The sequence below is a fragment of the Esox lucius genome, chromosome 20, assembly GCF_011004845.1.
Source record: "Esox lucius isolate fEsoLuc1 chromosome 20, fEsoLuc1.pri, whole genome shotgun sequence".
NCBI classification, from domain to species: domain Eukaryota; kingdom Metazoa; phylum Chordata; class Actinopteri; order Esociformes; family Esocidae; genus Esox; species Esox lucius.
In genome coordinates this window covers 22,382,199-22,395,375 of record NC_047588.1, presented here as the reverse complement: position 1 = coordinate 22,395,375, position 13,177 = coordinate 22,382,199, and the positions used below count along the sequence as shown (strand labels likewise).

The 13,177-nt window shown below is 38.1% G+C and overlaps 1 protein-coding gene across 1 annotated transcript in view; it reads left to right on the top strand.

Annotated features, from left to right (window-relative positions):
- The window catches only part of ascc3 (activating signal cointegrator 1 complex subunit 3), a 173,800-nt gene that overhangs the window by 32,899 nt on the left and 127,724 nt on the right, over window positions 1-13,177 (top strand). The window lies entirely within an intron of this gene.

Sequence of the window (13,177 nt, the reverse complement as noted above, 5' to 3'; positions counted from 1 at the left end):
TGACAGTAATTATAGCCAGAAAGAATAAATAAAGCGACAATATTCAGAACTCTGCACAGTAGCAGCAGTTTTAAGAAAGAGTACTGTAAACTAGCAGCAATCTGGGTAGTATTATAGATATGGCAAGAATGGCAGTAATATACATAAGTGTAATCTAACAGCAATTGGTAGAATTATTGAATGTTGCCGATTTGAGGAGCCTTATGGCCTGATGGAAAAAAAATGTTTGTGAGTCTGGAAGTGTGTGCCCTGTTGCTCCGGTGGCGTCTACCAGACGGCAGCAGTGTGAACAGACTATAGTCTGGGTGGCTGTGATGTTTGTTCCGTGCTTTACTCAGACATCGTGTATGGTAGATTCCTTGTATGGTGGGGAGATGGCAGCCGATGATGAGCTTAGGAACAAGCTTGGCGGGCACAATAGTGTTGAATGCTGAGCTGTAGCCCAGAAACAGCATCTTCACGTACGTGTTGCCTTTTTCCAGGTGGGTGAGGGTTGTGTGTGTCGTCAAGGCGATGGCACTGCCCTTAAATTTATTGGGGCGGTAGGTGAATTGAAAGAGCTCCAAGGTGTCAGCAAGGGTGGAGCATATGTGAAGCCTCCAGGTTCTCGGTAGAGTTTGCCTTAAATTCCGGATCATTGTCATGTTGCAGGATCCATCCAAGCCTCTTTTTTTTGCTTGGTGACTGATGGTATGAGGCTTTCCTCTAAAATGTGTTGATATTTTTCTGCCTCCATTCAACCTTCCACCTTCTCCAGGGCACCAGTGCCTGATGAAGACATGCACCCCAAAACATCAGAGAACCGCCACCATGTTTGAGTCTGGGAATGGTATTATTTTCTTCTGGCAGTTTTCTTGTGTCACCACACATACCTTTTGATTAAGTCAAAGAGAGATCGGCAAGAATCCATTTCATCAAGTTGTCAAAGTTTTGTGTTTATTAACAACATAAAAATTTTAACTAGGTGTCATTAATTAGCACTTCAGAAATCTGTTGACATAGTAATATTATTAGCTAATTGGTTAACGATATAACTAAAAACATACGACCCGTCTTATCAACCACCTTACTATTTTGTTCAATTACATTTTATTTTGTTTTTATTTGTGTTATCTTCACTGAACTGTCTACTACAAAGTTAGATACTTTCTTGCCTTCCGGTAAAGGAAAAAAAAGGCAGATCAACTTACATATCTGGTCTGTTGGGCAAGTCACGTTTCACGATTTGCAACTTGTCTTGTACTACTACAATTCAAATCTGCACGGATGCTGCGCGTTTTAGTGTTCAATATGTCTAAAACCTGGTCAGTTTAAATTAGTGTGTATATATATATATATATATATATATATATATATATATATACATACATATACTGCTCTGGAAATTTTTGACTTAAATCATCATCATCTCTACATGTATGGCAGCCGTTTCATTCCAGTGTCTGTTAAAATCCAACACAGGCACACCACATTTTACAAGGTCAAGCAACAGACATTGGGGACAACAAAGCTACAGACTGGCAGAGGGCGAAAACAACTGTCCACTGACCGAGATGACTGTCAACTCATTTGAATGTCACTCAACAACTGTAGGATGCCATCAAGTGACCTACAAAAAGAATGTCAAACAGCAGCTGGAGTGAAGTGCACGGCGAGGTTGATTAGAAACAGGCTCCTGGGGGCATGGCTGAAGTCGTGAAAAGCTAGAAAAAAGCCTGTCATCAATGAGAAGCAAAGAAGAGCCAAGCTGAAGTTTGGACCATAAAGATAGGACCGTAGAGGAATGGAGTAAGGTAATCTTCTCTGACAAGTCAAGTTTTCAGCTTTGCCCAACACCTAGTCGTCTAATGGTTAGATGGAGACCCGGAGAGGCCTACAAGCCACTATCTCGCACCCACTGTGTAATTTGATGGAGGATTGGTGGTAATCTGGGGATGGTTCAGCAAGGCTGGAATCGGTAAGATTTGTCTTTGTGAAGGACGCATGAATCAACCCAAGTACAAGGTTATCCTGGAAGAACACCTGCTTCCTTCTGCTCTGACCATGTTCCCCAACTTTGAGAATAGTATTTTCCAGCAGGACAATGCTCCATGCCACACAACCAGGTCAATCAAGGTGTGGATGGAGGACCACCCTATCAAGACCCTGTCATAGCCAGCCCAATCTCCCGACCTGAACCCTATTGAAAACCTCTGGAATTTGATCAAGAGGAAGACGGATGGTCACAAGCCATCAAACAAAGCCGAGCTACTTTAATTTTTATGCCAGGAGTGGCATAAACTCACCCAACAGCAATGTGACAGACTGGTGGACAGCATGCCAAGATGCATGAAAGCTCTGATTATAGATAAGGGTTATTCCACCATTTCTAAACTCTTGCTATGTTAAACCATTAGTATATTGTTGAAACATTTATTTGAATTTTTCTTTGCATTATTGGAGGTCTGAATATTTACATCAAAATATATTGAAGTAATTACAACCGAAATGTGTTAAAGCAATATAAAAAATCTAGCATGAAAAAATGTAATCATGCAAATTATTCATTCAACCATGTCTGTCTTCACACCTGGGTGGTCTGAGCGTGTGGGGCTAATTGGTCCCCCCATCTTATGTGACTGCTCATCTGAGGAAGCAAATAAGCACATTGGTGTGCGATTAGATTAGCCCTGCTGTGTTGAGACACCAGACATGTTGCCTTATCAAAACGCATCTCTTTCACTCCACTTCACTGTTGCCCTGAAAACTTTTTTTTTTTGTTGTGTCTACAAACTAGCATTTTTTGCAAGTCCTTTTTGTTCCCTTTCTCTCCATCTCCTTATACATTTGAGTGTCCATATGATGTATTGTTAGAAATTAGTCGTTTCGTACAGTGGCTGCAACAATGATCGCATTCCCGGTCGTCAAGGGAGAGAGTAATTCAATTATTTATTGCAGTATTTGATAGTCTATTGTTCATAATGTTACAGACTCTATACTCTGCCTTACAAACTCAAGCTCATCTCGCTCATCTCACTCAATCTCATCTCAAAGGGGCTTCAGGTTGTCCTCTACTTTATAGATATGGCAGGACAGAATTACTGTAAGCCCATTGGCTACTTACTGTCACGCTTTGAATGAACGTGACTTCCTGTGTACAAATAAACAGATGGTCTTTTGTTATCTATACATAACAAGCATACACTTCAACAGTACCCATAGGCAAAATGGGTGTAGTTGTAATCTATGTAGGAGTTATGTTCCCGTATGTAGTGAGGTGGTGTGTTGATGCTCCTCTTGAAGACACCATGATCCAGATGAATTCAGAAAAGGCTATTCAAGCAAGAAATCCTCCACACTAGCTCCACACAAACACAAACTACAAGCACAGATTACATATAATCTTTAAATCTTTACCAAAGTCTGATCTCTTCAATGAGATCTATGATTGAGACAATGAGTCTTTGTTTTGGTTATAGTCAAGATTCTGCCAGATGCATTAGTAGAATTAATCACGCTAATAGAAGTTTATTTTCTTGTCAGGGTAACTGGAGAGAAGAGAATTTTGAGATTCTGAACTTGAAGTAACAAAAGTACATTACATGTTGTTTGCCTATTATGGCTTCAAATACTTTTTTAGAGACTCAGTGGATTTTTCCATGTGAATTTGGGAAAACGAAATATGTGGCGTGATGGGATTTCTGAGGTGTGACGGGATTTCTGCAGTGTAAAACTTTCCCCTGTAAAAAGGCGTAGAAGTATTATGCTGGCAACAAAATTATGATCCGATTATTTAATGTCATTATCCATGATCACATAGTTACTGAAAACCAGGCGTCCTCACATCACTCACACAGCGCTTCATGCTAAGCGCTTAATTGGATGATTCTGGTCTCAGTGAAGATATGGGTGGGAATGTTTGTTGAGCCTGCTGCTAGCACACCACACATGCGTGTGTGCGCACACACACACACACACACACACACACACACACAGGTATTCACTTTCACGCATTCATCTCTCAGGACCAAACTCTCTCCATTACTCCATTACCATTATCTCCAAATACATTTTGTGTAAATCCAAATCTGAGCCGTAAACGCAGTCCGGAGAGTGTGCCATGAGTGCTTTGTTTTCACTGTTAACATTGTGCAGGGATGTATGACATGTTAGCAGAGCGACCCCCTCACACACCAGTATGGTGACTTCCCTGATTAATAGTACACGTTCTTGCGATACACTTCATTTTCTTATGAGCAAGTATGGGATTAAAGCTGCTATCCTTTCTCAACTCAATAGAGATGCACACAAAGTTTTAATTCTTTATTTTCTCAGGGGTCAACTTTATCACCAGTGCAAATACGCAAATTAGAATCCATAGTTAATCAGCTGTCTTTTTTTCTCCATTGTAATGTCATTATACGTGATCGGATTAAGTTACTGACATTCTCAAGACACTCACACAGCATAGAACCTTTCTGACATGGGTGTTAGAAAATGTTTTGACCCTCTCGAAAGTTAAACAGCCTTTGGGCAAACTCGAAGTACCTGTTGAATATTAACAAGTATTAGCAAGCATGACCAAGCATAGGGTTGCCCAGCATAGGGGCTTTGTTCCTCAATGTCCATGACATCGCAGTGACCTAAAAAAAAAGTAATTCAAATAATGTGAGAGTTCAGTAGAAGCCGTATTCATCATGAAGGTAAACTATTTATACGTAGAAAACACAGACATCTGCCAGGAAAAAAAAATTATACCTCGACCCACCTTTTGAAGCGGGTCATCACCAAAACAGTGGCATCTGTGGTTAGCTATGCTTAGGTACCACTAAATAACATATCTCAGAAGAAATATGTTAAGAGAAATTGTCAGTTCATGCCTCCTGATGAGCTAAAATGTATTTGACCAAAGGTTGTTTCTTTTTTTCAACGGACCCCGTTACTCTGCTCTGCACCAACAACGTTAACTACCTAACACCACATGACCAATGTTGTACTTTGACAGACAGCAATGTTGTCATCAGCTAGCAAGGTCTGTCAAGAATAGATAACGTTGCTACCGTTAGCTAGCTAAAATTGTGAGTTATACTGCATCATAAAATCTATTTGATAACATGAAAATGATGATAAAGGGTTTAGCTACTAATTATATGGCTTCTTTAGAGGTGGTAAGCCTTAGTAATGAACTATTAGACAAAATCTTCATCAGATCCCAGGAAGCAGAAAAGGAGAATCAACCCTCAAAGGGAACGTTCAAAATGGGATTGTGACTTTAAGTGCAATTTATCAATTCTGAGACGCATAGCAACTGTATCATATTGATTTATTCACACTGTTAATATTAAAATGTCTTCTCCCACACTTTGGGGCTCTTTCTCTTGCTCAGACACATACCTCAAACTGTGTAGCGCCTCCAACTTCTGCAAGAAAGGAAATTGCTGTAAATCTATACAATATGTTAAAAAACAATAAGGAGGTTTTCAAACTCAGTATGTAACAGATTCCTAGCATTTTCCCCACAAAGCAGTGCAATCTACAGCATTAATGCTGTTAATCAGTATTTTACTGTTGAAATGACAGACAAATCTTACAGTGCGGAACTAGGTGGGCATTAAATAGTAGCTGTGAAAAGGTGATTTGAGTAGGGTGGATTCATTTCATGACTAGAACCTCAAAAGAAAGATACCAGTCATTTGTTCAGATTTAAATTGAAATTTGTTGTCCACACCTAAAACTGCTGAATTAGGGGAATATATTTGTCAGGCTTAAACCAGATTAAATCATATCCAATTCCATTTATTATTTCATGGACTGTGATTGTCTTTGAAGTAAGACCGCTGACATTAATTTGTCCAATTTTGCGATATGGAATATTGTCGCATCCTTTTTTTTGTGAGGGAAATGGGGGTGAATCTTATAAAGCTTTGCTCAACCTATTCTATCTCTGCTAAGGACAGATACAGTGGATGTGAAAAGTCTACACACCCCTGTTAAAATGCCAGGTTTTTTGTGATGTAAAATAATTAGATAAAGTCCAATAAAGATAAATCTTGTCACAACGTTTTCCATATTTAATGTGACCTATAATGTGAACAATTCAATTGAAAACGTATATGAATGGGCTATGGGGTAGGGTGGCAAGATGGAAGCCTTTTCTTACCAAGAAAAATATCCAAGCCCGGCTGATGTTTGCAAAAACAAACATCAAGTCCCCCAATAGCTTGTGGGAAAATGTGTTATGGTCTGATGAAACCAATGTTGAACTTTCTGGCCATAATTCCAAAAGGTATGTTTGGCGCAGAAACAACACTGCACATCACCCAAAGAACCCCATACCCACAATGAAGCATGGTGGTGGCAGCATAATGCTTTGGGGCTGTTTCTCTTCAGCTGGAACCGGGGCCTTAGTCAGGGTGGAGGGAATTATGAAACGGTTCCAAATACCAGGCAATTTTGGCACAAAACCTTCAGGCGTCTGTTAGAAAGCTGAAGATGAAGTTCACATTTCAGCACGACAACGACCCAAAGCACACATCCAAATCCATAAAAGCATGGCTTCGCCTGAAGAAGATTAATGTTTTGGAATGGCCCAGCCAGACCCCAGACCTGTGGGCTGATCTGAAGAGTGTTGTGCACAGATGTCGTCCTCACAATCTGACAGATTTGGAGCGCTTTTGCAAGGGAGAGTGGGCAAATATTGCCACATCCAGATGTGCCATGCTAATAGACTCCTACCCAAAAAGACGGAGTGCTGTAATAAACAAATACTTTGTTGAAGCACCTTTTGATTTTAAGGGTGTGCACACTTATGCCCCAGGTTATTTTGAGTTTAAAATTTTTCCCTCTCAAAGATTTGTTTGTTTTTCAATTGAATTGTTGACGTTATTGATCACATTAAATGTGGAAAAAGTTCTCATTCTTTTACATCACAAAAACCTGGCATTTTTACATGGGTGTGTATACTTTTTATATCCACTCTACCTAAGCTAGTAATGAAGTCCAGAGATATGTATTTACTATTTTTTTCTAAATATAAGGATTCCTAGGGCTTCATCATCAGAAGTAGTTAAAAAACTACTTATTTTCCAAAGAATATTTCTGTTATACCAGAACCTGAAATAGTTTTAGGGCTAGTAAACCCAGATCCTGAATTGCAGGCTTTTTAGCAACTTAGGACTCTATGTATAAGAAAAGTCATAAACGCTATATCTATGTAACATATGTAACAAACTTCTGGAAAACCATTCAGACACTGAGGTATTATAAAAACATATATATTTTACTGTTATGTTTGAATTGTGCTGTTCTAAACTTACTCGACAATTAATTTGTAATAAAGAATACCATATAACAAATTATTCTTAACTTCCACTACTATGATTTAACATGTTGGAATTCACCCAGAATAGCACAGAAGACGAATAAGATGTGGTAGCAAAGAAATTGCTGCGAGTCTTATAAGAGGCAGCTTTAAAATAGCAAAAGTATAGCTTAAATTACTCAGACAACATCCCTCTACTTCTGTACATCCCCAGATTCTATGACACTTATGGCATGAGGATTAATCAAATCAGTAAAGTGGGGAGTATTAAGTTAGCATGCTCAACTATAAATCAACTCAACAAGCACAAGTAATCCAACAGTGGGTCTACTGCAAACTTTAATACACAACTTAACAATGCATTTTCTTTTACTTTCAGAACTTTAATAGCATGCACTGCTCGACGGTAAACACTCCACATGCACAAGTAGAGGTGCTACGGTGACTTAACCCTCTGAGTACTACGCTTAAAATGTTTGGGTGTCACTACTTTTATATTTGGGCTTATAAACGATATGTAATGTGAATCGATCATTGTGTATTTGGCATCAAATTATTCCAAATTACCTCAGCTAATATAAGCTTGCATGTTAATGTTCTTATAAGGTAGTGTTTTAGGGAAAAATGCACAATTAAGTAAATAATTTCATAAGCAAAATCAGATTTTTTCTATATATCATTGAATTCTGACCATAACACACCCATATGGAGTGATACTCCCAATACAAATGTTCTGTGCAAACACAATGCACATTTGTGTAAGAAAAGGCTTCACAATGAATGTGAACAGAAAAATGAAATAATTTGCCTTTTGTCCAACATGTTTTTGACACATTTTTCATTGAAATCAACCACCCCGGTATCTCAACCCAAAAACATTCCAAAAACACTTTTCAAACCCTTTTTCTTACACAAATATGCATTGTATCACAATAAAAGTGAACAGAACAATTAAATAATAATTCACCTTATGTGCATACAGGACAATATGATTATGACACCCATAATTATTTTCTATATGATTGAATTCAGACCACACACAGCCATGTGGAACAGTTCTCCCATTCCAAATACGCAAAGCAGACAATATCTATAATGATCACATTTGTATTACATTATTTCATGATAAATAGGTTATTAGATGTTACTTACCAGACTGTACTTGCGTTAGCATTAGCCTGTTGTTAGCATTAGTCCTTTGTTGTCTGGTAACTCAGCTATCCAACGTTTGATAACCATAACGGACTATGGCTACATTTAGTAAAAGTGTTTTTACGTTTTGCCATTTTATACTAATAATAATACTTATAAAACTGTTGAAAACAAATCCTTTCTTTGTCTTTTCAACAAGTTAGCGTTACGCAAGGACACAATGCTAAAAAGTTCGCTAATGCTAAGTTAGCATGCTAGCTAAGCTGACATACTGCTACAACCTCTTCTACAGTCAGAATGAGCAAATGAAGAAAACAAAACTTACGTCCCACCCAGCAACCTTATGATTGGATCAAATACGCAACAGATACCTTCCCCAGATTGGGTAAAATAAACTATTCTGCATGGCAACAGCCTTCCATTGGATGCTGTCACTCAACAGCCCATACATTGGTCAGGTGCACACGGTTTTGGTTTCATTTGGACAGGATGACAACAACAAGGAAATATGCCAAGTAAACACAAAGCGCATCTGCGTTTTCATCGGACTCTCGTTGAAACGGCAAAGAAAACAGAATCTCTCTATTACAAACCGTTTTGAAAATATGTAATACTATGTAATTGTTATGCAAATACGCCCCAGGCGTGGGCGCTACCGCCTAATCCGTCCTCAGAGGGTTAAGTTAATGCAAAACTACAATTTATTACAGAATAAATATTTTTCATTTGAACACCCAACTTATGGTGTGATGTTAAACTAATGTGGAGCTCTATGAAAAGAAGACACTTGTTTTGGAACAGGTTATGATGATGAGCACAGCTGTGTTCTCCATCTTTAATTATAAAAATGTTCTGCTCTAACGTAGACCCAACTAACCAACAATGAATTTCATTTTCAATGTTACAGTAAGTGATTTAAAGCAAGACTACCTTGTCATATTTAGAGACAACACTGTTCGCAGCAGTTTCAATAATTTATTATTGCCTATGGTTTCTAAAGGTTATGAAGTCAGTATCGTAGGGCTGAGCGTTTACACCTGCTTGTGGTCTCTGGACCGCCTTTGTGATAGCACTTAGGCTAGTGTGATTGAAAGGTCAAACCTGAGTTCTTGAAGTGCATGAATAGGGTTCTATTCTGAGTACTCTGTTGTTCACGCTGCATATAAATTACATTGAAGATGCTTGGAGAAAATGTGTCATTTAGTTTTATGCTGATGATGCAATACTCTATCCCTCTGCACTTGCTATGAATCAAGCCCTTGCCTCTTTACAGTCTGACATTTAAGCACTATTGAAATAATTTGTGTAGCTATAGCTGTAAGACCCTAAAGAGCTTAGAAGGGCTGATATGCCCAATTTTGATTACTTTTTCTCTTTCTACCTCATGTTTCAAACCCAGAGAAGAAATACAAAAACTACAACCCTGTTTCCAAAAAAGTTGGGGTGCTGCATAAAATGTAAATAAAAACAGAATGCAATGAAGAGGAAATCATTTCAACCCTATATTCAATAGACAATAGTACAAAGACAATATCAAAGGTTGAAAAGGAGACATTATATTGTTTCTTGAAAAATATTTGCCCACTTTGAATTTGATGCCAGTAACACCTTTCAAAAAACTTGGGACCAAGGCAAACATAGACTGGAAAATGTTTAATGTTAAAAAACTAAACCTGGTGGAATATCACACAACTAATTAGGTTAATTGACAACATGTCAGTAACATGATTTGGGTATTAAAAAGAGCATCCCAGAGAAGATTCATCTTTTAGAAGTGAGGATGGGGAGGGGTTCACCACTCCGTGAAAGACCGTGCGGGCAAATAGTGCAACAATTTGTTGAATGTTTCTCAAAAACTCTAAAGAGTTTGGGGATCTCATCATCTATGGTAAATAATATAATTAAAAGTTTAAGAGAATCCAGAGAAATCTATGTATGCAAGGGACAAGGCTGAAAACCAATGATGGATGGCTTTGATCTTCGGGCCCTCAGGCAGCACTGCATTAAAAACGGACACTGTAGTAGAAATCACTGCATGGGCTCAGGATCACTTCCGAAAACCATTGTCTGTGAACACAGTACATTTCTTCATTCACAACTGCTGCTTAAAAACTCTACCATGCAAAGACAAAACCATATATAAACAAGATCCAGAACCATCTTGTTCTCTTGGTCCAAGCTCATTTAAGATGGACTTGAGGCAATGTGGAAGACTGTCCTGTGGTCTGACAAATCAAAAATGTAGATTATTTTTGGGAGTCATGGATGCTGTGTCCTCCGGACTAAAGAAGGGAGGGACCATCCGGCTTTTTATCAGCTCACAGTTCATAAGCCTGCATTTGTGATGATATGGGGGTGCATTATGAAATGAAAAATACGACAAAGGAGAACCTGGAGAACTTTTGAGCAGCTGAAATCCTATTTCAACCAAATAATGGGAATACATTTCACTCTCCGAACTACAGTAATTGTTCTCAGATTACAAACGCTTACAGAGTTTTGTTAATAGAAGAGTTGATGCAACACTGTACAGCCAAAGCTTTTTGAGAGTGTTGCTGGCATCAAATTAAAAATGGGCATGTATTGATCCAGATCCAGATCAGGTACTTTTAATGGACATTAGAATATTCCTTTGCACGTACCATTCATAAGCATATTACACTCAGAGGTATCTATGCTCAATGCGTCTACCATACTCCCCCATCCCACTTTTTCAAACCTGATTCTAGTTTAATATATTTTTTTATATTACTGCCATACTTGCTATATCTAAATGTTCAATAATACTACCCAGGTTGCTGCTATATCAATAATACTACCCAGGTTGCTGCTAGTTTACAGTACTTGTTTCTTAAATTGCTGCTAGTGTACAGTGTTATGTATATTGTTGCTTTATTGTTATTTTCTGTCTAGCAGTGTTTTTGCTTATATACTCTTCTGCTTAACTCTCACTAATTGTCCGGTGCCATGTCACTAGAATTTCATTGTGCAGGGTTTGATGCTGTGTTGTTCAGTGCATTTGTCAAATAAACCTTAAAACTTTGAACTTCCAAAAACAATAAAAGTTCTCAGTTTCAGCATTTTCAAATGGATATATGATGGAAAACTAATTTTTCCATTTTATTCGGTATATACTAGCATTTTACGCAGAGTTAAATATTTTTTGGGAAACAGGGTTGTATTCTTTGCTATATTTGTTTCTTTGCTTTCCTCTTCTCTCCTTCCCCTTCATGTGTCTGTCCATGCATCCATCCACCCATGCCTGGATGCATGCATGCATGGAGTTGTAGTAAAATACTTCTCATTCATTAGAAAGTTCACCTGCCTGTAAGGCAGCTTTTGAGATTAGTGTTGCCTTGACGACAGAGGGGTGAGGTCTGGAAGGGCTGAAAGAGGTTGATTACATTTCCCACTTTCTGGCTCCCATAAAAGCAGAAATTGAATTTTGTGGGAGGGTCTGAGTCTGTCAACAGCTGATTAGCTTTCAAATTGCGAGCTCCTTAATCAGCAATGTTGCTAAATACAGGTACCCTGCCACACTCCAAATTAAGTTGTTTGGTTTGGTGGTACTACTGATGAAGATGAGTTGGTGAGAAGCTTATCTTCTGTATTTCGCTCTCCTGGAAGGTTGTAGATATTTGACTTCATTCTCAGCACACCCTTAGTTTATGTTAGCTAAAAATAGGTGAAAGTTGAAAGGTTAACCCAATACTGTTCCCAGGATGTTGAAAATAAAATGTTTCATACCTACTAGAATACCTGTAAAAAATTAAATACGATCTCTTCCTATTTCCATGTACTTTATTGGGACAACAAAACATGAACAAATGGTAAATATTTGCGGTGTTGAGGCAAGACTAATTTCTCATCACAGAGGGATGGAATTACCTTTATTTTCCTTTGTTTAGAAGACCATAGGTGTGTGGATAAATTCACTGGCACCACATGTATGCTAGGCAATTAAACCATTGGTACATTTTATTGCATGAATTGTAATTCCAAATCACAGTTAGGTTTCTACTCACAGAGATCATAAGATGGGCTACTAAAATAGGGTTCATTGTTAATTATTGTCTGCTTGTCTGGAACAAGTATTTTATAATTGTTGGGAACAAGAAAAGGAACCAGTCAATCCTAGATCTGCAAGCCCACGATTAGAAGGGATGAATGTTGTTGCCCTGGCTGGATTCGATCTGCGTTTTCCTATGTAGCAGACTTTAACCACTACGCTATTTAAACAGCAGGTGTTGTTGCACGTGATACATGTGTAGAGATGTGGTGCTTGTTTACTTCTGCATTAAACCAATTAGTAATTGTTAAACCAACTCCACAGTACTCGAACCTAGTTCCCTACATTAGCTAACATCCAAACTAACAACAGGTATTATAGGGTCACTACAGTACATTCAACGCATTGATTTTGAGATGACTGTAGATGGCTAGGTATTAGCTATAATGTTAGCTAAAGTAGTAATGAAAGCAATGACTCCATGGCTGGTTCCACTAAACTATTTGAACTACAATATGTAAATAACCATAAACAGTTTTACTTTAGGCTTACTATAATGTACAGTAGCTACTGACACTCATGGCTAGTGTACTTTTAGTCTAACTATTCAGTACCTATAATGAACTCCAATCTCTTCATGGTTGGTTTGTTTCTTTAGAAAACAATGACAGTTGAATAGCTTACCACTACGCTATGTAAATCTAGAGCAATATGTT